Here is a 27,353-nt window from a genome sequence, read left to right on the forward strand (position 1 = left end):
CCTCGACCTGGTACTGAACCTGAAACCCAGGCGTGTGCCCCGATCAGGAATCCAACACAAGACCTTTCAGTTTACAGGTGATGCTACAGCCAACTGAGCCATACTGGCCAGGGCAATAATTTGCATTTTTAATAAGCTCCTTTCTATGTGATGCTGATGTTACTTGTCCATGGACCACACTTTGAGTTAACGTTTTACAGCAATGGCTCTTAACCTTGCCTACACATTGAAATTATGTGGGTGGGAAGCTTTTAATTCCAGAGATTCTGATTTGATTTATCTATAATTATATGCATTTTTCTATTTACCAGCAAGTTCAAACATTTACTAATATGTTTATTAATCATTTGGATTTATTTTTCTATAAATTATCTATTTAGTACTTTATTGATTTTAATTGGTTGAGTCTTTTTATTGATTTACAGTGGCATTTTAATAAATTATAGATGTTAACCCTTTTCTGATTTATATTCTGAGAATATTTTCACTTAGTCTGTTACTTGATCTTGTCCTAAAGAAATTATTATTTTTATTATATCAAGTCTGTCCATCTTTTCCTTTATGGCTGCTGGGTTTTGAATCCTGCTTAGGAAGTTTAACCCCAAGGTTAAAAGTATTCTGTACTTGGTACTAAGATTTTTGAACTACAGTTTCCTAGTATTCATTTTCTCATTTATTTACTGATCATTTTTGAGTAAGACAACTTGTTTCCCAGATGGATAGTGCCTTTTTTCAGGATTGACATCACTTTGGCTGATTTAATAATAAAGAGGTTTGTTAAGAGATATAGATAATATAAAGAATCTTTGGGAGAAACAGACTTTATCATGAAAATTCAAGACCCCCCCTCCCCACAATTTCCTGTCAAGGAGGTTGCTAACTCTGAAAGGGTCAGGAATCTGCCAAAAGAGGATCATACCTCACCCCTCTCTCATGCAATTCGGTTTTCAATCAAGTCTCGTATCTGGATCCCTAGCTACAAGTGAATCTGGGAAATGTAATTTTGGTTATCTAGGAAGGCATCCAAGGAAAGAGTTGGGGCAAATCACAGTATCTGTTACTGACTAGTCCATAATTACCTATTATTCTGATATGCCATCGTTTCATAAATACAGGCTTTACCCACTATTGAATAGTAGGTTTCCTATGAAAGCTTTCATAAGTCAAAATGGAGCAATGCAAAGAAACAAATACAATTCATTTATATGGAAACATTTTTGAGTATTCCCCCATACCCCAAATAACCTACCAAATCATACCAAATATGTTTAATTACTTTGAGTTTTACCCTAAATGTAACACCCTTATGTGCTCTCTTAGGCATCTCTGATCCCTTAGGACAATCTTACTCATGATGCACAAGATAATCCGAGGCAAAGCCCAGATGCTGACAGACACAGTTGAAAGCTATGGCAGCTGATGCTGAGCTGCTGAGTGCGGTTGCTGGAAAGAGAGCTTGGCGTTGCTCCTCTTGCCACTCAGGTGCACATGCGTCTGTAAGGGCTGCTGCAAAACAAATGCCAAATGCTGTTTTCTCTTCTCTTTTCTTTTTCTAAAAGCAAAGGTCCTCTTCAGATGTCTTTTAGTTAATAAAAACAAGTACTATTGTAGCTCTTTCATAAAAGTAAAATGGCATAATGGGAACTTTTCAAAAGCGGCATTACCCACACATACGATACACGAAAAGATATTTGGAGACAATGAACAGTCTCTGCCACCCTCTACAGCTCTTTTCATACTTCCCATCTGTTTCAGTTAATGGTGCACCTGACTTTATTTTTTTTGAATAAGGATGGGCAAGGTGTGGGGGAGGATGGAGGATGTAATACACTGTCTGATCACCCTTCTCTGCCCTAAAGGCTATTTTCCGCCCAATGCCTATTTGGCTGACTTCATTCTGAGATCATTACTCAGCTTAATCTTTCAGTTCCTAACTGCTCACCATCTGTGTCTATTCTTTCTTTCTTTCTTTCTTTTTTTTAAGATTATGTTTGTATTTATTTTTAGAGAGAGGGGAAGGGGGTTGGAGAAAGAGGGAGAGAACCACTGATGTGTTAGAGAAACGTCCATCAGATGCCTCTCCTATGTTCCCTGATTGGGGACCAAACCTGCAACCTAGGTATGTGCCCTGACCTGGAATCAAACCAGCAACCTTTCAGTTTACAGGACTACATTCCAACAAACAGAAAAACACCGGCCAGCGCTGAACATATGTGTTTATTTCTCTTGAGTAATACCTATGATTGTGTCAATTTAAGAAACATCCAAACTTGTAGAGAATCTTTATACGAGTTTATTTAAGCCAAACTTAGGACAACTCTAGGGAAGCAAGATTTCAAATGTTCTGGAGAATGACACATTTGGAATTAAGAAGGTAACATAAGCAAAACTACATGGAGGTTGGAAAAAGCAAGGCATGCATTTGATAACAGAATAGTTAACAGATTATGGGCTCTCCTGAGGTTCGGTGCTTTAGAGGGCTCTGAAAATAAGAATACTCTGGAATTTCAAAGCTATGTTAATTTAGATGCCTAACAACAAGTGGGAAGGACTTGCTTAAGGGGAGGATAAACCTTTTACTAAAAAAGTTATATGCCTAGGGTGACAACCCACCATGAGCTGCCTCGTTAGGAGCTTATGATCAGATCACCCTGTGAGGTTATTTTTTGCCATTGGACTTGTCAATTTTATTGCAGAACCCCTTTTTCATTCGCATGGAATCGCTGGCTTTTATGGCAGATGTGTGTTTAATTTTTTAAGAAATATTTTGTGACTACTTACATACCCAACTCCTGGGCTCAGATAAGGATATATCTGGGCTCAGATAAGGATACTAAATCCACTGATTTCTCTAGGTGAAAGGCAGGGAAAAAAATCCTTATCTTCCCCAAATTTGGCCCACACACTTTCATTGTTAATTGCTTATCGATTCCTTTGGGTTCCTAAAATAATTTCAACATCTTTTCATCTCTCCAGCCCTACTGATACCTTCTCAAGATTTCCTGGGTACCACACAGGACTTTGAGTTAAAGGCGCAGCAAAATAGGCGCCCCTCCTGTTGCTCCGCAGAGCTGAAATGACCACAAGAATAGATTATACCAGGAAACTATGTGAGCACTCTTGGGGCTGCATTCCATTTACTTGATTCACTGCCAGAGGAAATATCCCACCTTTGTTTGAGTGTGAGGTGTAGTTATTTACTTATTTTTGAAGCGGGTGGGGCTGTTTAATGAAGAGAAAATGTTTTTGTGAAATCTCAAAAAGGGGAGGGAGAGAAAACTATCCCCTTTTCTCTGGTTCGAAAAACCTGGTGTGGGAACTCGTAGCAATAGTTTCCCCCGAGAAAACCTATAAATGTAAACTGTGCTCTCTCTTTCTAGACCCACTGAATCTGAAACTCTGATGTGGAATCTGTGTTTTAACAACTCAAGTGAGAATGAATGTGTTAAGGCTCATTCCAGAGATGTAGGTGGTCATCTTTAGGCCGGGAGAAGCGTTAAGTCCTGAGTGACTTGGCAGTAGGGGTAACGTTACCGCAGCGCTTATCCAATCTCCCACTGGCCTCTCCCAGCGCGCTCATGCTGAACCCACGGTCTTGGACTCGAGTCCTTTTCCCTGGCAGCTGCAGCCAAAACCCGGTAAGTGGATTCCGAGTTTGCTGGCCTGGGTGCCGGCCGGGCATGCGCAGTGTCGGGAGCGCAGCAGGCGAGCGCAGAGAAGTAGCTGCACGGTGGATCTGCGGGCTCCGGCAGGACAACGGCTGTAGGTACGGAGCGCGGCGGTGGGGTACCACAGGGGGGCTGGACCCATATGCAGAAACAAAGATTCACTTCGTCGCTGGCGCACAGCGGCTTGAGGGGAGTCTCCCCAGGTTCCCCTCGCTCTCCAGGCGGCAACCGGAGCCCCCGAGGTCTGGACGCTCTCCTGCCCTTTTTGGCCAGGTGTTCAATTGTGTATATATGCTGTTTACACACTAAGCCTGAGAACTGTGTTATCATTCCCTGCATGAAGTTAATTTCGCTGTTTTCCAATCTTTCTTAAACTTCGGGTGGGTGGCTGCTGCTGCTGCAGCTTTCTGATTCAGCCTGTTTAGCTCGAACACGGTGCCGGTTTGTTCGCCTTTTGGTGCTTAGGACCAATGGGGCTGGAGTGAAATCGCATCCGTGGCTTCTGGGTTTGGTGTCTTTCCTGGATGGAGCAGGGTGCCTCCGAATGCGGCATTAGAAACGCAAACTTTCAGCGAATTTCAGTGCCAAAAACTTTATGCATTAAATTTTTAAAAAAATTTATTGATTTTAGAGAAAGGAAGGGAGAGAGAGAGAGAGACGACATGGATTTGTTGTTCCACTTTTTTATGCATTCAGTGGTTGACTCTTGTATGTGCCCTGCGGGGGAATGGAACCTGCTACCCTGGCGCATCTGGACAACCTTCTAATCAACTGAGCTATCGGACCAGGGCTAGCTGCATTTTTAAGAAGAGACTTTCTAAAATTTAAGATTTCTACTCCTCCCCTTATTTTTCTACATAACTGGTATTTCAGGCCTCATTTGATGCTATTAAAAGAAAGTGGTCTTTTAGGTAACAAGAGTTCTCACTTTTTCTCCTTTATTTACTCTGTCACATTTTGTGGCTCATACCAGAGGTATTTTGCCCTGGAGCTGTGGTATTGGTTACACTCCTACAAGGCTAATTTCTTGGGTAACCTGTGAGCCATAAACACAATTTTAGGCCACAAGACACACACACACACAAAGAGAGAACATTATTTAGGTTATGTTGTTAAATTTATGATGTGGGAGGCATATACATAGAATTAATAAGTTTAGGAAAAACACATTTTTAGTTCAGGAAGAGAAACCTATATGGAAAGGGAATATGTTACCTGACTTTCCCTCTACCCCCCCACCCCCCAATGAATGTTTTAATGGCAGAAATAATATACAGTTCGTTTAGTTCTGGACTGCAGAGACCTTCCAGGTCAGCCAGTTCAGCTGCTTCAGTTTACAAATGAGAAAACTGAGACCAGCGAGGTTAAATGACTTGCTGTGGCTGCTGGAGCCCTTCCTTGGCAAAGCCAGGCCTGGGACCCAGGTTTTCTGATTTTCAGGGCTCCTTTTACCATCCCCCTGCTAATTCTCTCTTCACAGTTTGGTTAGGTTGTTAAACATCAACATCTTTCTACTGTGTAGTCAGACTTAGGCAGATAATTAGTTATTCCTGCTGCTGAACTTGCTAGTACCTTGTAAAGTTCTTTCAACAAGTATCCTTTCTAAAAAAAACAAAGTATTCTTTTACCCAAGCCCCACCTAACTACGTATTTGCTGCTTTTGAAACTGCCCTCCATCTCTGTCTCAGTCACATCGGGCCCATGGGCCAGAAAACCTGTTTGCATGCCTCCCTGAAGTCCTGCCCATGCTGCCATGAGTAGCTCAGGTGTGACCTGTTCCTAGAAGCTTTCGTTGGTTACTGTGGCCAGAAAGTAGTTCTCCATCTTCTGAAGCCTCTAGCATTTATTACTGTCATCTGTGCTGTTAGAATCCCCCTTGTTCCGATTTCTGAATAGTTGTATTTCAGCACATGTCCCAGCTTCTTGACCAGTGTGTAAGCTCTTGGAGGTTAAAGTCTATGACTCAGACATCCCACCCAGAATGAAGTACAAAGTATGTTCTCAGCCACTGTTTGTGGGAGGGAGGAAGTGAAGTACAGATAGTTTTTAAAAGGATTTCATGTAGATGTTCTGTAATATGGGGCAGGCCTCCTTCGGGCTGTAGCAAGACAGTTGTCAAGTCAAAGCAGCTTGACTTGGGTGATTCTCATAACTTGATGAGAGGCTACACATCAGTTAGGGATGTGCTGGGGACAGAGGTAAAATTATAATAAGAGATTGATGCCCACTTGAGGCCTGGATTTAAGCATGTCACTCTTAAGTGCAGACTGGAGAGCACAGACTTAAGAAATGGTGTAAAGGAAAAAGCATCTGGTGAAAGACATGTTGAAAATTACTTTAGTTTCAGGCTTGGTGTGTTGGCTATAGGTTTGTAATATTCTGTTTATAGGTACCTCCAATTATGACACTCTTTTTTTCTGTTTTTTACAGTTATTGATGTGATTGTCTTATTTCTCATTCTAGATGATAAGCTCTTTGGGGGATGATATTTAACCCCTCATAATTCCAGGCATGGTAGCTTTACAGTGTTAGACATTCAATAGTTATGGCATGAATAAATGGATGGATAAATAAATAGTGTGTTTTCTCAAGGGGAGGGTGGGCATTTAGGATTTTAGAGCTGAAAGGTACCCTTTATCCAGGCCATTTCCTTCTTATATAGAGGAGGAACTGAGATATGCTTAACTAAGCTAGTAAGTGGTATAGCCAGAACTTCTACTCAGGTTTTCTCACTACTAGCCCTATGCTTGTTTCATTAACCCTTACTTTTTGCGGTTGTTGGCCCCAAGATGAAGCTGAGTTGGCAATGGGACACTCTGGTTTGAAATATTTTGCGGATCTAAAACCCTTGGAGGTCAACTAAAGGAGGAACTTGACGGCCAATGGATGATGTCTTGTCATTGAAAGGGATAACTGGCCTATTCAAGGTTGAGTATGCAGAGTGATGAGGGGGGTAAGACAGCGTTTTGGGGAATCTGCATTCGAGAGAGTTGAGGAGGAGTCTGGAAAGGTCACTGTAACTTAGCTTGTCAGGGGCAGAAGACATAAATATGTTGGCCCAAAGTCCTTGGACTGAGTGTATTTGGTAGAGACATTCTACAGTACCAGGAGGTGGTTAGTGATGGCCATGTTGTTTATGACCCAGGACAGTAGGAGTAAGGTTGAGAGACAGAGAAAGAGAATTGTAATCAGATGCTCTACCTGGAAAAATAAGACAGAAGGTAGTTCCTGAGAACCCACATACCAGTTTGGAATATTTGTTTAGTTGAAACAGATGTTGCAAATGAAAACACAGCCCTTCCATTGAGTTACACACAGCATTGGGGAGCTGTTGGGTGGCACATGCACCTGCAAGTTGGTCACTGTCCTCAACTGGCAGTGCTGCTTTTTTCTCAGAGAAGTATTAAGAAGAGAGAGCAATTGAGGGCAGAGACACAGCTTCCTGGGAGGAAGGGAAGCGTTGGGCAGGTAGAGTGGGATAACTTCTTTAAAATTGGAACATTAGTTAAAATTGGTTGGATAGCCAAATGCAAAATCAGGTGGTATGTTGAAGTTAATGTCTCATACACTTAAAAAATGCCCAAATATTAAAATTATAGTTAAAATGACTATTATGTAACTTTCTCAAAATAATAATAGTAATATTAGTAACTAGTATTATAGAATGTTTTCCATGACCAGACAGTGTACTGAACACTACTGAACACTTGACAAGCAATGTGTTATTTAATCTTTACAAGCCATCTGATCAGATTGGTGCAATTATTCCTATTTTACAGATGATAAAACTGAGGCTAATATAAAATCACATTTCTGAGGTCACACAGTTGACATGTGGCTGAATTGAGCTTTGATCCCAACTCTGCCTGACTTCATGCACTGAAAGCTTAAATAAATATCTCAACAAAATACAAAACTTAATCCATGGTAACCCTAACAGATGCCTAGGCTGCACTCATTCATAATGGTTCACCACATTTTGGCTGGTGAAACCCCAACATTCTATGAGCCAGACTTTAATCTGAGAAAAAAAACAACAGCGATGAATCTTTGTTCTTTTGTTTTGGGTTTTGGTTTGTCTTAAAAATTATTCCACATAGTTTTTTATCTCGTTTTCAGTCTTGAAGCATTCCTGGAGGGAGAGACAGCAACTCTTTCTCTGGGTTCACCATAAAGCCATTTCTGTTCTGCTCTCTCACTCTTTCAGGAGGAACTGGGGTGATGGACATGAGTGGGTAATGATCCAGGTGATACCTCTGGAGTTGGGGATGTGTGGGAATCCCTGTGTATGAGCCAGCAGACTCTAGGGTGGTGAGGTCTGTAAGGACTTTCTTCCCTTGGGGTGGCAGGATCCACTGCTGGATGCCCTGGAATTTCCAGTCTGTGAGTCTTGACCCTTACCCTGATCTCAGGCCTTTGAACTCTGGTCAAAACCCCCAGGGAGAATCCAGACCTGAACTCCTGGATCCCTCAAGATTTGGAAGTTCTGGAGTCAGTGTGGACTTGGTTGCAGTTGGAGGTGTGTGTAGATACCTCAGGTAATGCCCCAGGTCAGAGACAAGTAATTTAGAGGCAAGACTAGCAGGCCCGGAATTTGACCAGTAGAGTTGGCTGTGAGAAAACATTACCTGCCCTCCCCACAGGAACTTAATCTCTTAAGGGTTTCAAAATGGAATCCAGCTGAGAATGTTATTCCCACCCCACCTGGTGCTGTCTGAGCCTTCTTTCCATTTCCTGTCCCTGCTTCTCCTTCTCCTGAGCTGGTTCTGTGCACCCTCAGGGCCTGTGCTCAGATGTGAAAGGAAAGGCCATCTGCTTCTTGCTTGTACCCATTACTCGTCTCAACATCCAGGAACTCATCATACCACCCAGCTCTTTCCCTGAACAAAGAGCTGAATCAACATTTTATTCTGGATAATGATGAAAATCAGGGAGAAGGAGAAAGAGGCCTTTGTGCTCCATATAGGTTTATTGGTTACAAAATGGCTATGCAAGCTGATTGCTGGAAATTTTTGCTGACATATAAATCTCTTGAGAGTTGAGGCTGTGTTAACTTTGATCACCTTATTCCTTTTCAGTACTGCTGGGTCTGAAAGTTCCTGCTTGCTGTTTTTGGCGAGAAACATATAGCCTGGCTTCTGTGAAAACAAGTTGCTGTTTAGTAATACTGTGCACACAGAAAGGGCGAGAGGCTGAGTGATTAGGAGAGTTTTTCTTTTATTTCAAACATCTGTTTCATTAGAAAGTTTATTTTCTAGTATAGTAGTCTTGCAGATAGTTTGTTCATAAAGTCCAGTTGTGAAGGGGACTTTAGACTTTATAATAAACTAAATTTTTATGATTTACTCTTTTGAGCAATCCAGAGCTGTAAAACTATAAGAATGTTTGGATGATAACTGACTGCATACAGACATGCTGTGCAAAGAAACAGGAGAAACTGTCTTTTCTGGTAGTGAGATGGATGGATGTGTTAGTAAGGTGGAAGAAGTTTTGTGGAGGGGGGCTTTCTTTGTGATAAAAAATGAAAGAATTTGGGGAGTAGTTGACCATAGAGACTCAAGATATTAGAGAAAACTAGAGTTACTCTATTATTGAGAAACTCAATAAATTAAATGGTTTAAAGGTCCAGTTCTAGGAAATAACGCATTTTTAATAAAAAATGGCAGAAGTCCCTTCAATTTGTTGAAGAACCAAGAAACATGAGAGTTTACCAGTGCTGTCAAAATAGAATTTGGATAGGATTTGAGTAAAATATTGCTAAATGTGTATAGAAGGATCAGTCCTGTTAATTATGCCTTGGGCCAAGGATTGCTTGTGTAAACCTTCTCCCCAACAGTGAATTCCCATGTGGTACCCTCTTTATTGGTGAATAAATGAGTAAACCTAAACCCACAAATCACGATTATAAAATCCAAAGTAATGCCTGACAATCTATGACCTAAGACGGATGTTGATCAAGCAATTTGAATGTCTTAGATAGAAAGTACCAACTTTATTCACACATTATTCCCATAGCTGGTGCTTAAAATCCAGATTAAATTGTTGAAATAAAAGAGAAGCAGGTTCAGAGCCAACTCATTTACAGTGAATGATCAAAGGCACAAGTAGACCTTTTGACTCATTTCACTCTGTCATCTTAAATGCTATCTTTTATGGCTATGTTGGTTTGTTTCTTCTTTTTAAAATTTTTTTTGCCTTCAATGATATATACTCACTTTGTACTTTTATAGAAGAAAATCAATGCAAACTAGAATTTTGAGGTTTGATAAATGAATCTCTGCTTAGGAATTTAATGCTATTCATCAATAATTTGGTGGAAAGACAATATCAAGTTAGTACATACTTGAACCTTTAGCTAGATATCAAGTTAGTATTTATAGCCTTTGAGAACAAGGACTCCTGCGTTCTTTCACTTGAACACCACCAGCATTCTGCTGTTGTAGAGTCTCCCTTTCCTTCCTCTCTCCTCAGGTTTAGGTTCATTGGGATGCTCTTTGGGTCTAGGAAATGTTTCCCAGAGTCCCAGTTCTTAATAAGTTTAAGTATTATCAGGTCAGTGAGCTGCCAGCTGTGAAACACAGCTCACAAAAAACCAATGACATTTTTTTTAGCAATAGCTATCATAGATTTGGGGCTATCTTGAAGCTCCATGAGGACAGGGACCCTGTATCTGTCTTGGCCATCATTATGGTCCCAATGCCGAGCCCACATTATGTCAACTTAGAAGACACAGATTTGAGTTCCATCTTTGCCACTTCCAAGCCAAGTAACCTCAAAAAGGTAGGTCATTCTCAAAGTCTTGGCCACTTATCAGTGAAAGTCAGCAAAGTCAGAAATTTATTATTATAATTATATTAGATACCTTACTTCCTTACCTTGTAGTTTACTAATTGCTTTCACATTCAATGCCTTGTTTAATCATCAAACCTGCAGTTAAAGAAAAGGCTTCCCTTCTCATGGGGTCAGAAACAGAAGCATAGACTTTGACTTTCCATCCACAGCCCTGATCATAGGCCAACTGATCTGATCTTTAAATTACCATAAGGAGCCCTGGCTAATGTGGCTCAGTGGATTAAGTGTCAGCCTGAGAACCAAAGGGTTGCTGGTTCAATTCCCAGTTGGGGCACATGCTTTGGTTACGGGCCAGGTTCCCAGTTGGGGCACATGAGACGCAACCACAGTTGGTGTTTCTCTCCCTCTCTTTCTCCCTCCCTTCCCCTCTCTAAAACTAAATAAATAAGATCTAAATGATAATAATAAATTACCATTAGGAGCTCCTTTTGACTGACCACTAAACATTCAGAATTTCTTAGAGGGAATGATTTCTTTATGAAATTTGTATTTGACTTTGATCAAGTCCTAAATGTGTTTTCTGATTGTACATCTCTTTAAGTGATGTCTCGACTGCCCCTGAAACTTAAGATTTCACTAGATAGGATATTTATTAATTTCCACTGTGGAGAGAGGAGTTAGAGGTTTCTCAGCATTGTTCTTGTTAATCAGAGGCTTGTTCCAGAAAAATATGTTCTCTCCTCTGTAAAATCAAAGGGATGTGATTGAGTAAAGGGAATTGGTCTGGGGGCAAGGCTATGAGTGAGACATAGTCCTTGTACCCCTGGGTTCTCAATCAGATGGAGGAGGCCAACACAGGGACAACCTGTGACATGGGTGGGCACCAGGGGGAAGGGCGGAATGAAGCCTTGGGGGAACACAGATGGGGAGTAGTTAATTCAGTTCAGTGGGTTGAGGACAGTGTCAAGACTTTTGAGCTAAGCCTTGAAAGGAGAGTATAAATTCAATCTACAGAGAATAGAGGAAAGAGCATTCCTTGGGGGAAGGGATATCATGAGCAAAAGCATGGAAACAGAAAAGAGCTGGTCCACTCAGGAAACAGGAGGTACTTTAGCCTGAATGTGCATAAGAATCACCTAGAGAGCTTGTTAAAGAACAGATTGCCTGGTTCCAACTCCAGAATTTCTAATTCTTTAGGTCTAGGGTGGGTGCCAGAGAATTTCATCTCAGCCAGTTCTTAGATAATGCTGAGTGAGGTTGACACTCTGGGAACCACCCAGCTAGAGTATAGGGGTATGAGATAGATGAGCTAGGAAAAAAAATGTTTTCTTGAATTGAAACTTGACTATCATCACACAATTGATGATTCAGGGTTTTTTGGTTATTGTGTTGTTGTTTTAAATTAGCCTCATTTACCAAGTGGGTGTGGCCTTGTGCCCCTTGTCCCTCTCTGGAAGTTTCTTACGTGGCTCTACCACCTCCACTCCCTCCCTGGCCATGAAACTAGACTTTTTCTTGTGTTACATGTTTTAAAATAACTGCTATTCAGCCAGTGAAGCCATTCTACCCACAGAAAGCTGAGCAGCCAGCATCAGTTAGATGATGTTAGGAGGTAACCAAAATCACTTATGAACAACTAGTATACTCAAAGGGTATGTAGGTATTGGGGTTTTATTTCGTTAATCTGGGCATAATGTTAAACTTTTTCAACAAGTATGTTTGGAATAGCCAGAACTTACACAATTGCAGAAAGTTCCTTCCTTGCCCACAGAAAAACATGTTATCTTGGAGGATGATTAAACATGCATGAATTCATGCTTCTAGTATGAGGGCAGCTGGTCCTGAGATCAGTGAGAATGGCAGAAACCAGGTGTGACAGAACTGAGAAGGAAGGTTCACTTTTCATTGTAATAATTAGGTAGGCAGGGCAGAGTTGAGGGGATAATGATTTATGCTGCCTTCAGTTTTATGCCAGTGATTTTCAACTGTTTTCATCTCATGGCACACATAAACTAATTACTACTAAAAGTCTGTGGCACACTAAAAATATATTTTTTGCCAATCTGACAAAAAGAATAGGTATAATTTTGATCCATTCAAACTGATGGCTATTGTTGTGTTGGCTATTGTCATTTTCTGTGACAATCTAAGGGAAAGGAGGCCAGTGCCCCTGACTAAATGGTCAGGTATTGCATGTTTTAAAAATCATTGTGGCACACTGTTGTATGCATCTTTGTAAACCCTTTGAAATGAGGGAGCATATCTACATAAAGAAGATAATGGAGGAGAGGGCATTTGAATTTGGCACTGAAGGATGGGCAGGTGCTCACCAGGTAGAGTGGTCACCCAGGGGAGGAATAGGGGAGGCATTCCAGATAGAGGGGCAACTAAACCTCAGAACAGAGCTGCAACAGGGAAATGCATGTTCATCCTGGGTGAGTACTGGTTCATTCTGGGAAGTACGGGGAGACAAGACTAGAAAGGGAAGACTGTGGAACATTTTGAACATGAGGTTGCGGGACTTGCACTTACTCTGTAGGCAGTGTTGAGTCATAGGCTTATCTTGGCTTACCCCTACTCTCAGCTTCTTACCTCCAAACACTCCCAGGAGAGGAGGAACCACATTTCTTACAGTGCATTGATCTAAAAATACTTCTTCCTGGTTCTCATTTTAACATGTGTATTTCAAGACTTGCAAAAATTAATTCATCATTAAAGGCTTCTCTGTCTTTCAAAAGTATGCTAAATATAGAAAAATAACCACTTTCAAATTCCGAGACAAATTATAAAAAGGATACAAAAATAAATGAATCACAAAAATAAATACATAAGTGAATGCGTCACTAGGTGTAGTGATTATAGTATTTGTTCTGTGAAGCAAGGGATTTCCAGAGTTAAAGCTAAGGCTACAAATACGGTGTCCTGAGCAGATCATCTCAAGCTGATGTCAAGTGCTGAAAGATTCCAAAGGTAAGGATGAATAGTATTGTGGTCTGTCTTCAGAATTACTTTAGCTATAAATTCAAAAATATCTACTGGTTTAGTACTGAAGAGCTTGTCTGGAAATTAGAGGGAACTATGGCCAGGGTGCACTCTTCTGTAAATCTTTTGAGGGGATGTCCACAGATGGGGAAGACATTTGTGTCTCATTGGAGAATTTGAGAATCTTCCATGTGTGTCTCCTAAAAAGTATCCCGCGCTGAGAACTACATTGTGGTGGGGAAAGAAAAAAAGGTGGATTTTTAAGTAGAAGTTGTCACCCTGATGCTGCCACTTACCACCTGAAGTTAGAAGAGGTAGCATAGTGAGTGAGTGAGTGGGACGGAGCTGACAGACTCACCCCCTTTGCCCAAGATTCAGAGCTAAGAGGTTTCATGGGTGGGAGAACTTCCTAGTCCTTCAGCTTGTCTGTACCTTGGTGGCTGTAGTTTGTTCTGTTTTGTGTGGATCAAATGAGATAAAATGTGTAAGTAGAAAGATACCAAACACATTTTAAATCAAAATCTTCTCATACTAAGATTGATTGAATTCTAAGTTCTGTTCACATCTGGGGTCATGTAGGGCAGGATCATGCCTTTCTTACTTTGTAGCCCCATTGCCTGATGCATGGCAGGCACTTGGTGAGCTCTGAAGGAATGTAAGATAAAAAGGAATGAATGAATACATGAAGCTATACCAATTGCCTCCTCATTTACATACCTAATACTTTCTAGCTTCTACTTGCTTGTAGAGACTTAAGATCCTTTAACCCCTTTCTGTGTTTAAATGACAGTAAATCTTGAGAGATACTCCAGCCTTATTACCCCAAGAGACAGCTGCATAGCTTGAATTCAGAGCATAGGGATCTTTGTAGATTCATATGCGTTCTAAACTATTCCAGAAACAGATTAAATAATAATATGTAATAATAATGTTTTACAATATTAAACAATCCTTGTATGTAAAAGTAATTTCACCTTTAAAATAAACTGAGGTTCTATTTCTCTCAAAGTATCTTTTATTGTTTTGAGAGAAATCGGATTAGGAGTAGGAGAGTACCAGAGCAATGTGTGTGAATTCACTGATCTCCTAGAAGCTTGGATTTCTCTTTTTCCCATAGTTTAATGAAACAAAAACCAGAAGTTACTTTATTCTACCTTAGGCTTTAGTTTCTTAATGTTAACAGTAATTCAGTTTTTGATTCATAAAATTAGACTTGATTAACATGGGAAGGGAGAAACTTCATTTCTTTCATTTTGAACAAAGTAGTTTTGTTTTTAAAACGATTATATTTCCTGCTAATATGCATCTCGAATATGTAGGATAAAAATGATTAAACTTTCTAAATTTTTTTCTGATGGATTCTACCTATGTATGTTGTGCTGTGGGACATTGACGTATTTCTGTAAGGTTAGTATTACATTTTTTGTAGGACTAGAACAATAAATAATGGGAGAAAGGTGAATGCAATTTTCTAATAATTCAGAGGAAATGACTACATTCTGAGGTAGTATACTGAAAGGGTACACAATGATACACAGTTTTTCAAATTAATTTATTAGATATCAATAGGAACATTCTTCTGAGTCCTGTTTCACATCTTGGAAACAATTTCAGGAGGCCTTATGTTATAGATGTTGCTAATATCAGGCCTTCGTGTGCACAGGTTCTTCCATGTGTTGTGCCCTTGTTACAAAAGCAAGCAGCAAGATTTCTCAGGGGCATTCAAGGTTTCATATCAACCAGACATTGTCAAAATCTTTGCTTTGAATAGTATTAAATGGTATTCCATTGGTGTCTTGGTGCACAGGATGTAATTCTTTTTAAAAATAACTTTATTGAAGATTGAGGTCTAGTTCACTCAAAGAGTACAGTTTTAGAATATTTTCATCACCTTGTATCCATTAGTACTCATTCCTCATTTCTTATTGCACCCCTCCTTCACCCTGTCTAGGCAATGACAAATCTAATTTCTGTCTATAAATTTGCATATTCTTGAAATTTCATATATATGGATCATACAATATGAGGCCTTTGTGCCTGGCTTATTTCACTTAGCATAGTGTTTTCAAGCTTTATTTATGTTGTAGTGTCAGTACTTCCCTCATTATGGCTGAATAATGTCCCATTGTGTGTATCTACCATGTTTTATTTATCCATTCATCAGTTTGGCAGTTTGATTTGTTTCCACATTTTGGCTATTATGAATAATGCTACTATGAACATTGTGAACTAGTGTTTTGGGGGGGCATACATTTTTCTCTTGGGCATATACCTAGAAGTGAAATTGCTAGGTCATATGGTAACTCAATGTTTAACAATTTGAGGAACTGCCAGACTATTTGTCAAAGTGACTGCAGCATTTTACACCCCACCAGCCACTTATGAAGGTTCGAGTTTCTCCATATCCTCATCAGCACTTATTATTATCTTTTCTATTAAGGCCACCGTAGTGGGTGTGAAGTGGTCTCTCTCATTGTGGTGACATTTCTTTTTGTATTAAACTTTACATTTTAGAACAATTTCAATTTACAGAGAAATTAAACAGATAGAGTTCCTGTATGCCCACACACTAACACGGTTAACCTTGTTACTGACATTTTACACCAGTGTGGTACACTTGTTATTATGAATGAACCAATATTATTATATTATTCTTAACTAAAGTGCATAGTTTATTCATATTTTTTTTAGTTTTTAACTTAAAGTCCTTCTTCTCTTTCAGGATACCATTTATGATATATTACATTTACTTGTCATTACTCTGTAGGCTTCTCTTGGCGGTGACAGTTTTCAGACTGTCCTTGGTTTTTCTTTTCTTTTTTTTTTTTTTTCAGATTTAATGTGTTTTATTGATTAAAATATTACATTTGTGCCAATTTCCCTTCCCTCTGCTCCCCTCCACCCGGTGGCACCCCTCCCTCCAGTTGTCCCCCCCTTTTAGATTATGTCCATTAGTTGTGCATACAGTTCCTCCCAACCTCTCTCCGTCTATTCCATTCCCTCCTACCTTGATCCCCAATTCCTATATCATCTCCCTCCTTTTCCCCATTCCCCCTCCCTGTTGACCTCCCCCCAATATGCTTCCCGTACCCACAGTTCCTTTTCCACTCTCGTTGCCTATTTAGTTTGCCTTTGTTTCATCTCCCTAGCTTCTGTTTTTTTAAACCAGTCCCTTTAACATCTCATATAACAGTGGTTTGGATCTAATGAACTCTTTCAGTTTTATTTTGTCCTGGAAACACTTTCTCTGTCCTTCTATTCTGAATGACAATTTCGCTGGATAGAGTATTCGTGGTTGTAGGTTTTGGATTTTCATTACTTTGAATATTTCTTGCCAGTCTCTTCTTGCCTGTAGGGTTTCCCTTGAGAAGTCAGCTGATAGTCTAATTGGGACCCCTTTGTACATAATTCTTTTCTTCTCTCTTGCTGCTTTTAAGATTCTCTCTTTATCTTTAATTTTTGACATTTTGATTATAATGTGTCTTGGAGTGGTTCTCCCTGGGTCCAGTCTCTTGGGAACTCTCCTTGCTTCCTGGACCTGCAAGTCTATTCCCTTCCCCAAGTCTGGGAAGTTCTCCTTTATTATATTTTCACTCAATTTTTCAAGTTCTAGTTCATCTTCCTCATTCTCTGGCAAACCAATGATTCTTATGTTGGGCCTTTTATAGCTGTCCCAGAGGTTTCTGATCCTCTCATTGTTGCTTCCCATTTCCTCTCGCTGCATTGGTTGACTGCTTGTTCCTTCTCCATATTCCAGTTTGTTGAAATGAACTCTGGATTTTTTTTTCTCACTTTCTATCTCGTATGCGGTTTTGTTCCTTTCGTTATGAAAGTTTTTCACTTCTTTCTTATCTTTTTCCTGCTCTTTTGTGAATTCTGTAAGCCACCTGATAACAATGGCCCAGAACTGAGCCTCTGACAGGTTTCTTATCTGTTCATCTGTCAGTTTCTCTATCTGCTGCCTGGTGAGTTGTGTCACCGGGATTTCTATAGTTGTCTGCCTCATTTTGACAGATGCGTTTTGTTTTCTTGGGCCGGCTCTCCGGGGCAGTGCCTGTGTACGCGTCACAAATCAGCGACCGGCGCCTGCCTGTCCGCGACCTATTTCGCAGCCCTGTGGTGCTTTCTTTGGGGGCGGGGGTCCAAGATGGATTCACACAGTTATTCAGCTAGGAGACCGGGATCCGTCCTCCCGCCCCCCTGGGCCTCACTGTTCAAGGCGATGCGGCGGCCGCTCTCCCCAGCGCTGGAGTCGTGCACCGCCAGGGGCTTGCGCAGCCGGGATTCCTCGCCGCCCCCCGTTGTCCAGGTGCGACCGCAAACAGCGCTGCCCTCTTTAACTCTTACCTGCCCAAATGGCACCGCTGGTTTATAACTTCATATGTTGGACTTCCGTGTAGTTTTATTTTCTGGAATTTCTAGTTATCCTTTGTTTTGAAGTAGTTGTATTCCTCTCTAGTTGTAGAGGGAGACCTAGCGTGTCCGTCTAAGCCTCCATCTTGGCCGGAAGTCTGTCCTTGGTTTTTCTTGATGACCTGGAGAATTTTGAGGAGTAGTGAACCTTGTAGTAAATATATTATAGGATGCCCCTCTTTTGGAATTTGTCTCATTTTTCTTTTTTTCCTTATGAGTAGACTGTGGTGACATTGGTTTTTACTATGAAAAAAATTACAGCAATTTACTTGAAGTATAAAAATATACCCTTACAGAATTGGAAACCAGCAGGAAGTGTAATTAAAAAGTTCTTAGAAATTTAAACAATTCAGTTGCCTTCGGAAGATGACCAGATATTTAACTCAAGATATGTTTTCATAGCAAGGACTTGATCACATTGAAGATGATCAGATTAAGTAGTAGAATTTATTTTTGAGACTTTCATTACAAAGCATCTGATCTAAGGATAAAGGCAAAGGTATATTTTTCACTGCTTTAAATGTAACTGAGAATATTGTTTTGCTTGTAATAAAACATAAAGTTAATAGAAATTCAGATTAACTTTAAGAAGAATTCCATGGCATTGAGGCAGCAAGAGTCTAACATATAGTGAGTACTTCTACCTACACCCACTAATCTTCACAAATGCCTTGTGAATGGGGAGGAACTGAGGCTCACAGAATCGGTGTGGCCTCTGCCTTACACAGCCGTCAGTAGTTAAGGCGAGAATTGTCCCGAGGCCTGTGGAAGTTTATAACCTGCTGTCTGTCAGGCTCCAGGGTTGCCAGGGGTTTTAAATCAAGAATGTATGGAGGGACATAGGCTTGCATCCTTATCTTACTGGGCATTTTTACCACCAGCCGACAGAGACGGCACCTCTGTGTTCAAGGCCCCACTGGAACCAGTCTGGTTAAGCATATTGTTGATTGCTAACAAAGGAAAACTGCACCAGCTCTGCCGAGGGCACTGCACCATCGTGCCTGCCTGTGGAGTGTGATTCCAGTGCCACATGCGGCTCCTGAAACTGGAGCCCAGGGGTCATAGAGCAGGAAAGGAACTATGTGGGTGGACAACATCAGCTAAGGCTTGTCGGTGGTTACATCACTCAGTGTACACACTCAATGTATGCCTCAGTCAGCTCTTAAGTTCTTTTGATAAGTGAGTGGCATAGAGGATTTGGTTTTCAATGTTTTCATACCTCTGAATCAAATAAAATGTGGTCATTTGTGAACACACTTGAAATGATATAATAAAGTTTCACAGGTACCTGTCTGAGGAAAGTTTGGAAAATTTCCTTATGCTGCTAATCCTTTTAAATAGCCCAAATTGGTTGATTACAGACTGATGGAAGGTTTCTTTCTGCTCAGACTTTCTTTAGAAGTCAGGATAGAGTAGGATATGTTGCAGTAACAAATTATTGCTGAAGTCTTTATTGATTTCTTGTTCACATAAATGGCAGTGTGCATTGGCTGTTCTTCATGCAGCTGTTCTATATGCACCATCTCATGTGGTTTTGTTTTCACATGGGGCTTCCAAATGATCCTAGCAGAATAAGGTAAGCTCCAGGATCACGCACTGAAAGGATCTGGCCTGGAGAGACATAAATCACTTACACTCACAGCTCATCAGCCAAAACTAATCACATGACCCCACTGGGAGTGAGGGAGAACACATAACTATTCAGCAAACAATAAATGCTTCTGCCCACCTTTTCTTGAAGCAAGATAACTGGTTAGTTTGCAAAACAAACAAAAAACACAAAAACAGTTCCAATAAAGACAGAAAAGTTTACTGAAATGTTTAGTAATTAAGTTAATTTAGATTGAGGACTGTGATTTCATCTCCAAAATAAATATTCTCCAGTTCTATCAACTTGCCTTGTTAGAAATCGCCTACATTAGAACCGTCACCATGCTGATAGCTCTCTCTAGAAATGAGCTGTCGCTGTACTTCCTTACAAATGAGGCTCCTTAGGTTGAAGGCAACACTCTGGATTTTGTCTACATAGCACAGGTTACAGTGAGACCTAATACTTACTGTGATTTGGATATACGCACAAACACAGACGCAACTTAAGACTTTGCAAACCTTTTTAGCAGCTGCTTCTAGAAATAAGGTTGTGGTGAACTTAGGTTGTATATATTTTTGTGTAAATGCTCTTTCCAAACTAATTTTCTTCAGTTGTATTTTTGTGATACCATTATTTTTATAGAAGTATACTACTGGAAAATGCAGAAGTCCTCTTTAGTTTGTCCTCATGATCTGCCCTTTCCCATTCTCTTCAGTATGGCCTAAAATTACACCATTAGCATTATAGGGTAACAAAGACCCTGGCTGGATTACACAGATAGGAGCAGTCTTCTCTAATACTGTTTGAAAAAGGCTCTTTATTACTTGAGAACAACTGTCTTTAGTACATGTGAGTAGCCCCACCCCACGCTCTTTATGTTGATACCATATTCTTACATCACGTATTTCCTGAACACAATTTGGGGCCAGGCACTGAGCTATGCCCTAGCAATCTTTTCCCTCATAGAAACAACAGTCTAGACCAAGGGTTGTCAAACTTTTTTTGTAAAGAGGCAGATAAAAAGTATGCTAGGCTTTGTGGGCCATATGGTCTCTGTCTCAGCTACTGAACTCGGTTCTTGAACCACAAAAACAGCCATAAAGGATTGTAAGTATGGCTATGTTCTGATAAGTCTTATTTATGGGCATTAAAATTATAATTTCTTATAATTTTTATATGTCACAAACTATCATTCTTTTGAATTTTTTTTCAACTGTTTAAATATGCAAAGACCATTCTTAGTTCATAGGCAGTGTGCAAGGAGTCAGTGGGCCAGATGTGGCCCACAGGCTGGGTTTGCCAACTCCTGGTCTAGAACCAGCTCTATATGGTTTTATTCTCACAAATAGATAGTGAAGTGCCTTAATGATTACTTAAATTATCCAACATATGTGTTTAAACATAATTAACTTCATTAGGGTCTTTCTTCAAAAAATCAACTCTTCCATTAGTTATTGGTCAATGGCATTTCTGCAAAACATCTATTTTGCATAATATATCAATTTTAACATATAATATACAATTGTTCTGTTATGCAAAATACAAGTGCTCTAGAAAGTCTCTGAGAATAAAGGCAGGTAAAGGTGATACATTTTATTTTCCCATTTAAGTGCTGACCTTGGAAAGAAAGAAGTGAGAAAAGGAAGAATTTTGAAAATCAAATAGGTACCTTCACACTGACTGACTAAACTTACGGACAAACATTAGGGATTCAAGAGGTACCCACCTTGTGCACTCTGGAGCCAGTCTCTGTCTGTGACACTGCAGTCATTTGATTGCATAGCAATACTTTCAACCAGTTCACTGTACATGCCAACAACAGGTGACTTGAGACAAGAAAAGATTTTTGCACACTTTATTGCACAGTGGTCATTTCCTAATTACTTAATTCTTAAAGTTTTTCTGAAATCTAGTTTATTGCTAACTGGAAAGGGCTATCTGGTGATAGGGTCTTTCTAAAAACAATAAACTTTTATTTGCTTCATATGTAATTAAAAAAATTAAATGTGCCATAAAATTCTAAATTTGGTGACTTTGGATTGTGGAATTTTTCTCCTGTAACAACAAAGGATCTGGCTATTTTTTTTCTCTCATGAGTTCTGATCTTTTAAGAAACTAGAGATATTGAAAAGAAAATTGGCTTTTTATATTGAGTTCCTTTACCCTCTTTTACCTCATTCACCAGGAGTCTGGGCCACTTTGGGGTAAACACTTGCCCATTTGTTCATGATTACTACAATTGTGACTTCATGACTGGTAATGGATGTGACAACCAGCTGCAGAGGAAATAAAATACATACGTTTCTTTCTTTCCACTGCACAATACTATGATTTGAGTTCAGTGATATCTCGGGAAATTAACAGTAGCAGGAAGTGAAGCTTGTGCTTACCTGTTGTTTGTTCACATATGTTTGGTGGAAGAAAGGCAGTGGGAAAATGAGGATGGTAGTGGGTCATAAGGATTGTGGCAAACTTGCTTACGCCTCATCTAAAGAGCATGACCGTCACTGGCTTAGCCTGGTGTTATCACGTGGAATGTGGGCTCAGTATTGCCCGACCTTCTGATTTCCAAAGATAAAATAGAAATGTGAATTTTATGTTAATTTCCTAATTTTTATATGTTAGCTGCAAAATTTAAAAAACACTTAGTGAGCCACAGAGGACACGTGTTTAGGCAGGATTTGGTTCCCCGGTGCCATCTATCCCTTTGGTAGCCAGGAGAGGCTTTTGGTTTGGTGAAGAAGTTACAAGAGCCCTGAGATGGGGGCCCCAGGAGGATGGAGGCTATAGAATGCAAGACCTGGCATGGGTTTCACTCTCTTCTTTCTTTGTTTGGCGTTTTAATTCTGCTGCTCTTCTTAAGGAAAACCTTTTGCTATCCAGATTAACCTTCTGGAGAAAGAGGAACTAAGGACATTGAACCCTGCTGGGGCTCCAGGAGCTGAGTGGGGCTGAGCACAGCTGAGGAAGACCAGCTCCACTGCAGGGTTTGGAGCCGGGGTGTCATCTGAGACCCATCAAAAGCACCATCTACAGGATATGGGTAGGTGGGCAGAATAGGACACCAAAGCAAAGCTGCCAATCCCGGGGATGGCAAGCAGGGGTAGGAGGCGTGGTCATGCGATGCCTGAGGCGCTGAAGAACAGCAGAGGGCTTGGCTTTGCTGGGGCAGGGAGGGAGCTGTTGAGTCAGCCAACCTGGTTTGGATAGTAATTGATGATTAACCCAGAGAAATCATCTAGGCAGCATTTCCCGAAGGCCCTAGATCATCTCCTCTCTAGTTACAGTAACACTTGGAGGACTGCCTGTTTCTGAAGGAGCAGGAACTTTATTCAGTATGCACAGCTGATGACATGTGGTTTGGCTCCCCTTGCTGGTTTGGCTCAGTGGATTGAGCGTCGGCCTGCGAGCTAAGTGTCGCTGGTTCGATCTTCCAGTCAGGGTACATCAGAGAAGGAAAACTCTGACTCCAAAAAACCTCCGCTGCCTTGCGGCATACCTCTTCAGGGGAAAGGCTAAGGGAGTAAACCCCGACAGAAAATCCGGAGCCGGAGTCCCTAAGGCGGTTTGACGTTGTAGTCAACACCGGCAACTCCTGCGGCGCACCTGAAGCCAAGCTGTATTGACTCCGTCTTTCCCTTGGATCCTTCAGCTGTGAAGAGAGGGGGGGTCTGCTGCATGGGCAACAGCAGACCCTCCATATCACCCTGCCCAGGCTCTGTAGCTTCAGCTTCACTGGAGAGGACACTCCAGCGTCATCACAAGATGTCGATTCAACACGGGAGGAGACAGATACCGTGTCACTCCCGAGTTGGACTGCACAGCCATTCTCGGCGGTGCAGATAGACTCTTAAGAAGCTACACCATCGTCTCTCGAGACGGACGGCTGCCGACGACGAATGTTTCCTGCCTTTTCTATGAAGGATAAATGAGAGAAAAAGGAATCATGAAGGAATAAATACAAGCAGAGGCAGGAAGAACATTAAAGGATATAGAAAAAGTAATGAAGTAGGTATTGTCTTTTTTCCAACATCATCCTTTAAAATTAGTCATTTATTTTGTGTTGTATTAATTAAAAATTTAGTCTCCAATTTATTTTTCAAGTTATGACCCAACTACTGGCCATTTGACTGTGGTAGTATCATCAGTCATTGGCATGGACTCAGCCACACCGTTGTTTGCTTCCTGTTTGTGTCTAATCGTATTCATGTTATTAAATTCTATATATTGTTTATGGACATGATTACTTATGTTCTTCATTTTTACTTGGCAGAGGAGATTATTTAAACTTGCTCTGTAACCTGGAGCATGTTGTTCAGTTTCAGCAGTTTTCAAATTAGAACGGAGGCCTGGTTAGTCACTGAAATACTCAGTGACTGTTGTCTCAACAATCCATACAGTTGGCATTTAATATTCTAAGGTGAAAAAAAGAGATAAATTGCCCAAATGCTTGTGCTTGGGAAAAATGTTCTTTTTGCTTTAGCCAGCCCTTTTAGAGGCATAGTATAAAATTATGCCTCCTTGGGTATATATAACTCTTAGGTTCAGTAAGAGCCTCAAAAACCCCCACCCAATAAGTTGATTAGCAGGAAGTAAAAACCACAAACAATGACTATTGAGCAGTCCAGTGAAAAGTTCCTCAAATCCTGCAAAACACCAGTAGGAGGTAGAAAATTTTTTACTCCCTTATTCTATTCTTCTCCCCAGCAACACACCCAATAAATCACCAAGTACCTTCTCCCGAACAACATACCCAACAGAACACCAAGTGCCTCGTTGTCCCCACCATTGCGCCCGCCGTTACCCCCAGACTCAAGCCATTGTTCCCGCCGTTACCCCCAGGCCCAACGAATCACTAGGCACCCCGATACCCTATTCCAGTCATCCCCTATCCCTCCCTTTAAAACCTTGTCAGCCTGTACGCCAGCTGCTGTTCTCTCCGTTGAGACAGCCCAGCAGGTTCCTCTTAATAAATCTTGCAACTCAGCTTCCTTGGTTTCAGTTTTTACTATTTCTCACAATAACCTCAAAGAGATAGGGATGTTTTGTTTCCTTTTGTTTACTTTCCACAACACAGTGTCTTGTAAACATACTCAGTACCATGTGGTCCAGAGTGGAAGCTTGTTTCTATTAAATATTTAATCTTTTTAGATACTGTACAGGAATGAAAAATGCTACAGATTTCAAACTACTTCTGCTTATAAATATTTTGCTCTGACTTCATCCAAAAATGGAATTATGGTAGTATTAATAATCACTGTAGCTAACCAGTTACTGTGTTTCAAGAACTGCTACATCTGTAATAATGACCCGATGGGTAGGTAGGTCTTGTCATTCCCTCAGATGAGGAAACTGAGCACTCCGCTGGTAAGAGGCAGCAGCAGAGTCAAGTCCATTATAGATCTGTTTATATCAGATTTGTACCATTAATTATCTATACTCTTAACCATCTAGTCTGTTGTATGGGTTACCTGTTAGACTAACTCCTGACAAGAATTGCATTTTGGGTCTTGTTAAAAATAGGAGAGGTCTCGGGTAGTTAGTGGGAGAAGTGGGAAATGCTTTCAGCAATATTAGTTATTCATTAGGGGACAAAATTTAGAAATTCTTAATTTTGATCCTAATTAGATTCCTGGGCCACACCCTAAAACTTCTAAATGACAGTCCTTGGGGATGAAGCTCATAAATCTGCATTTAAAATAAGCTCCACAGGGTGATCTTAAGACTCCTCATAAGAAGCACTATACCTCATTGCAGTGGCATTTAATGGGTAACATTTAATGTCAGTTGTAGTAATCTCTGGACCCTAGTCTGTTAGGTAGGATTAAGAAAGAGAGGCATCTCTACTCATCATTATTAGCAGAATCTTGAATATTTTAATTTTTGGGTTTTTTAAGCTGCTAAACAGAATATTTGACTAACTTCCAATTTGTGTGTATATCCTATCAGGGGGAACATTTAAGGAAGCCAATATTGGCCTCTCCTTCCAAACATATTCCTCCTCCCCATCTGCTTCTCTCAAATGATAGCTTTTCTCTCTTGTGGGCACTGTGAGGCCAAGGTGATAAGAACATCCTGTTCTGAATAAAATTGTTTGAGCCTATATTAGCTTTCTATTGATCCCATAACAAAATGCCACAAATATAGTGACTGAAATAGCACATTTGCTATCTGACAGTCCCATAGGTCAGAAGTGCGACACGTGCCCACTGGGCTAAAACCAAGCTGCTGGCAGGGCCACACTTCTTTCTGCAGGCCCAGAGTAGTATCTCTTTCATGGCTCATGTGGGTTGTTGGCAGAATTCAGCTTTTTGAGGTGGTTGGCCTGAGATTACCATTTTATTACTGGATGTAAATTGCATGCCATCCCCAGCTTCTAGAGTCCACCTGAGTTTCTTGGCTCATGGCCTCTTGCCTCCATCTTCACAGCCAGCACACCATGCGTGACTCTCTCCCCTACCTCCTTTTATTTCATCTCAGCCAGCAGAGAAAGGTTCTCTGCTCTTTGACCTACGTGATTAGATTGGGCCTATCTAGATATCCCAAAATAATCTGCCTATTCCAAGGTCCTTATCTGTAATCTCATCTGCAAAGTCCCTTTTGCCATGTATGGTAACATATTCTAACAGGTTCTGGGGATTAGGGTTTGGGGCGTATTTGGGGGGAATTATTCTGACTGCCACAGATACGTTGTCTGCCTTTGTTGACAGGTAAGACACGGTGGTTAATAGTGCCAGTGGGGCTCCAGGCACTAATGTTGATGTGTATGAGAAAATGTGATTTAACTGTATATTTTTCTAAATTGAAATGATCTCAGGGTCAGATCCCAAAACAAGTAGTTTTGAAAAGAACGTGTCAGGGCTTTCATATATGGATGTATCAAGCAGAGCTCTGCAACACTTATCTCTGTGAGTTTCAAAAGGAGGTAATTCATGTTGTGCCTGCTTCTCTGGTCATTTAAATTGAGAATAAGATTATTGTGATGTGAAGTAGGCACACTCATTCAGCCAGGATATTTGCTTTCAGTTACTCATTGCATGCCATATGCTCTCATGCTTATGCAGCTCTGTTCATGCAATTCCAGCTGTCTGGTCTGCCCTTCAAAAAAACCTTCCTACCCATTTATCTATGACAACACATATTTATGACAAATTTTGACACCTACTTATTCTAGGAAATATTTTCCAAGGTGCTAAAAGTATGAAATCTACTCACTTTTACTAGTAACTGAATTAAAATGATGAAAAGAATCCATATCATCTGCCATTCTTTGAAAGGTTGTTTTTGAGTTTTTTGCTATTATGTTGTCCTTCCTAAATCTGTATAGCATTAAAGAAGTCCTACAATGTCTTGGATGTAGTAGATACTCAGAACTGCCTGTTGAATTGATACACCCAAACTCTACAAGGGATGTGTAGTTATTGTTTCCTTACAATGATGTTAATAGAAGAACATTGCTAAGAATGTTTAATTTAAAGTGAGTAAAACGGGGACTTTACAGATGAGGTTTCCAATCACCTTTTCCTGAATAGGGTCATTCATGTCCTGTCAGGCAAAGGAGTAGACTTTTTTTTGTTTTGTTTTTGAATCCTTAATTAATGAATAGTATACAAGGAGAAAAATGTACAAATCATAAAGTATATAGCTTGATGAATTGTCACAAAATCTCTCATGACATCAACACCTACACCAAGAAGGCTAAATTATTACCAGAGCCCAAGAAACCTCCTTCGTTCCTTCCAGTAGCCTCCACTCTGAAGAGTTACTGCTACCTTGACATTTTAGAAGTTTGAGAAATGGACTACTTTTAAGATACAGAAGAAATTCTTTAAATATTGTAGAAATGCTTCTTATAAACAAACCTCCAAACAAATATGTGTGGGTTTACAGAGATTTTTAAAATGTGG

The 27,353-nt window shown here is 40.4% G+C and overlaps 1 protein-coding gene across 1 annotated transcript in view; it reads left to right on the forward strand.

Moving 5' to 3' along the window:
• The first annotated feature begins 3,701 nt into the window (after positions 1-3,701).
• Positions 3,702-27,353, forward strand: part of PLS1 (plastin 1) — a 103,032-nt gene continuing 79,380 nt past the window's right edge. The window contains exon 1 of the mRNA XM_090275570.1: positions 3,702-3,766. The gene's annotated coding sequence lies outside the window, so the exon portion shown is untranslated. The remainder of the gene's footprint in view (positions 3,767-27,353) is intronic.

The sequence above is a fragment of the Furipterus horrens genome, unplaced genomic scaffold, assembly GCF_987537825.1.
Source record: "Furipterus horrens unplaced genomic scaffold, mFurHor1.1.pri manual_scaffold_1, whole genome shotgun sequence".
Taxonomy (NCBI): Eukaryota; Metazoa; Chordata; class Mammalia; order Chiroptera; family Furipteridae; genus Furipterus; species Furipterus horrens.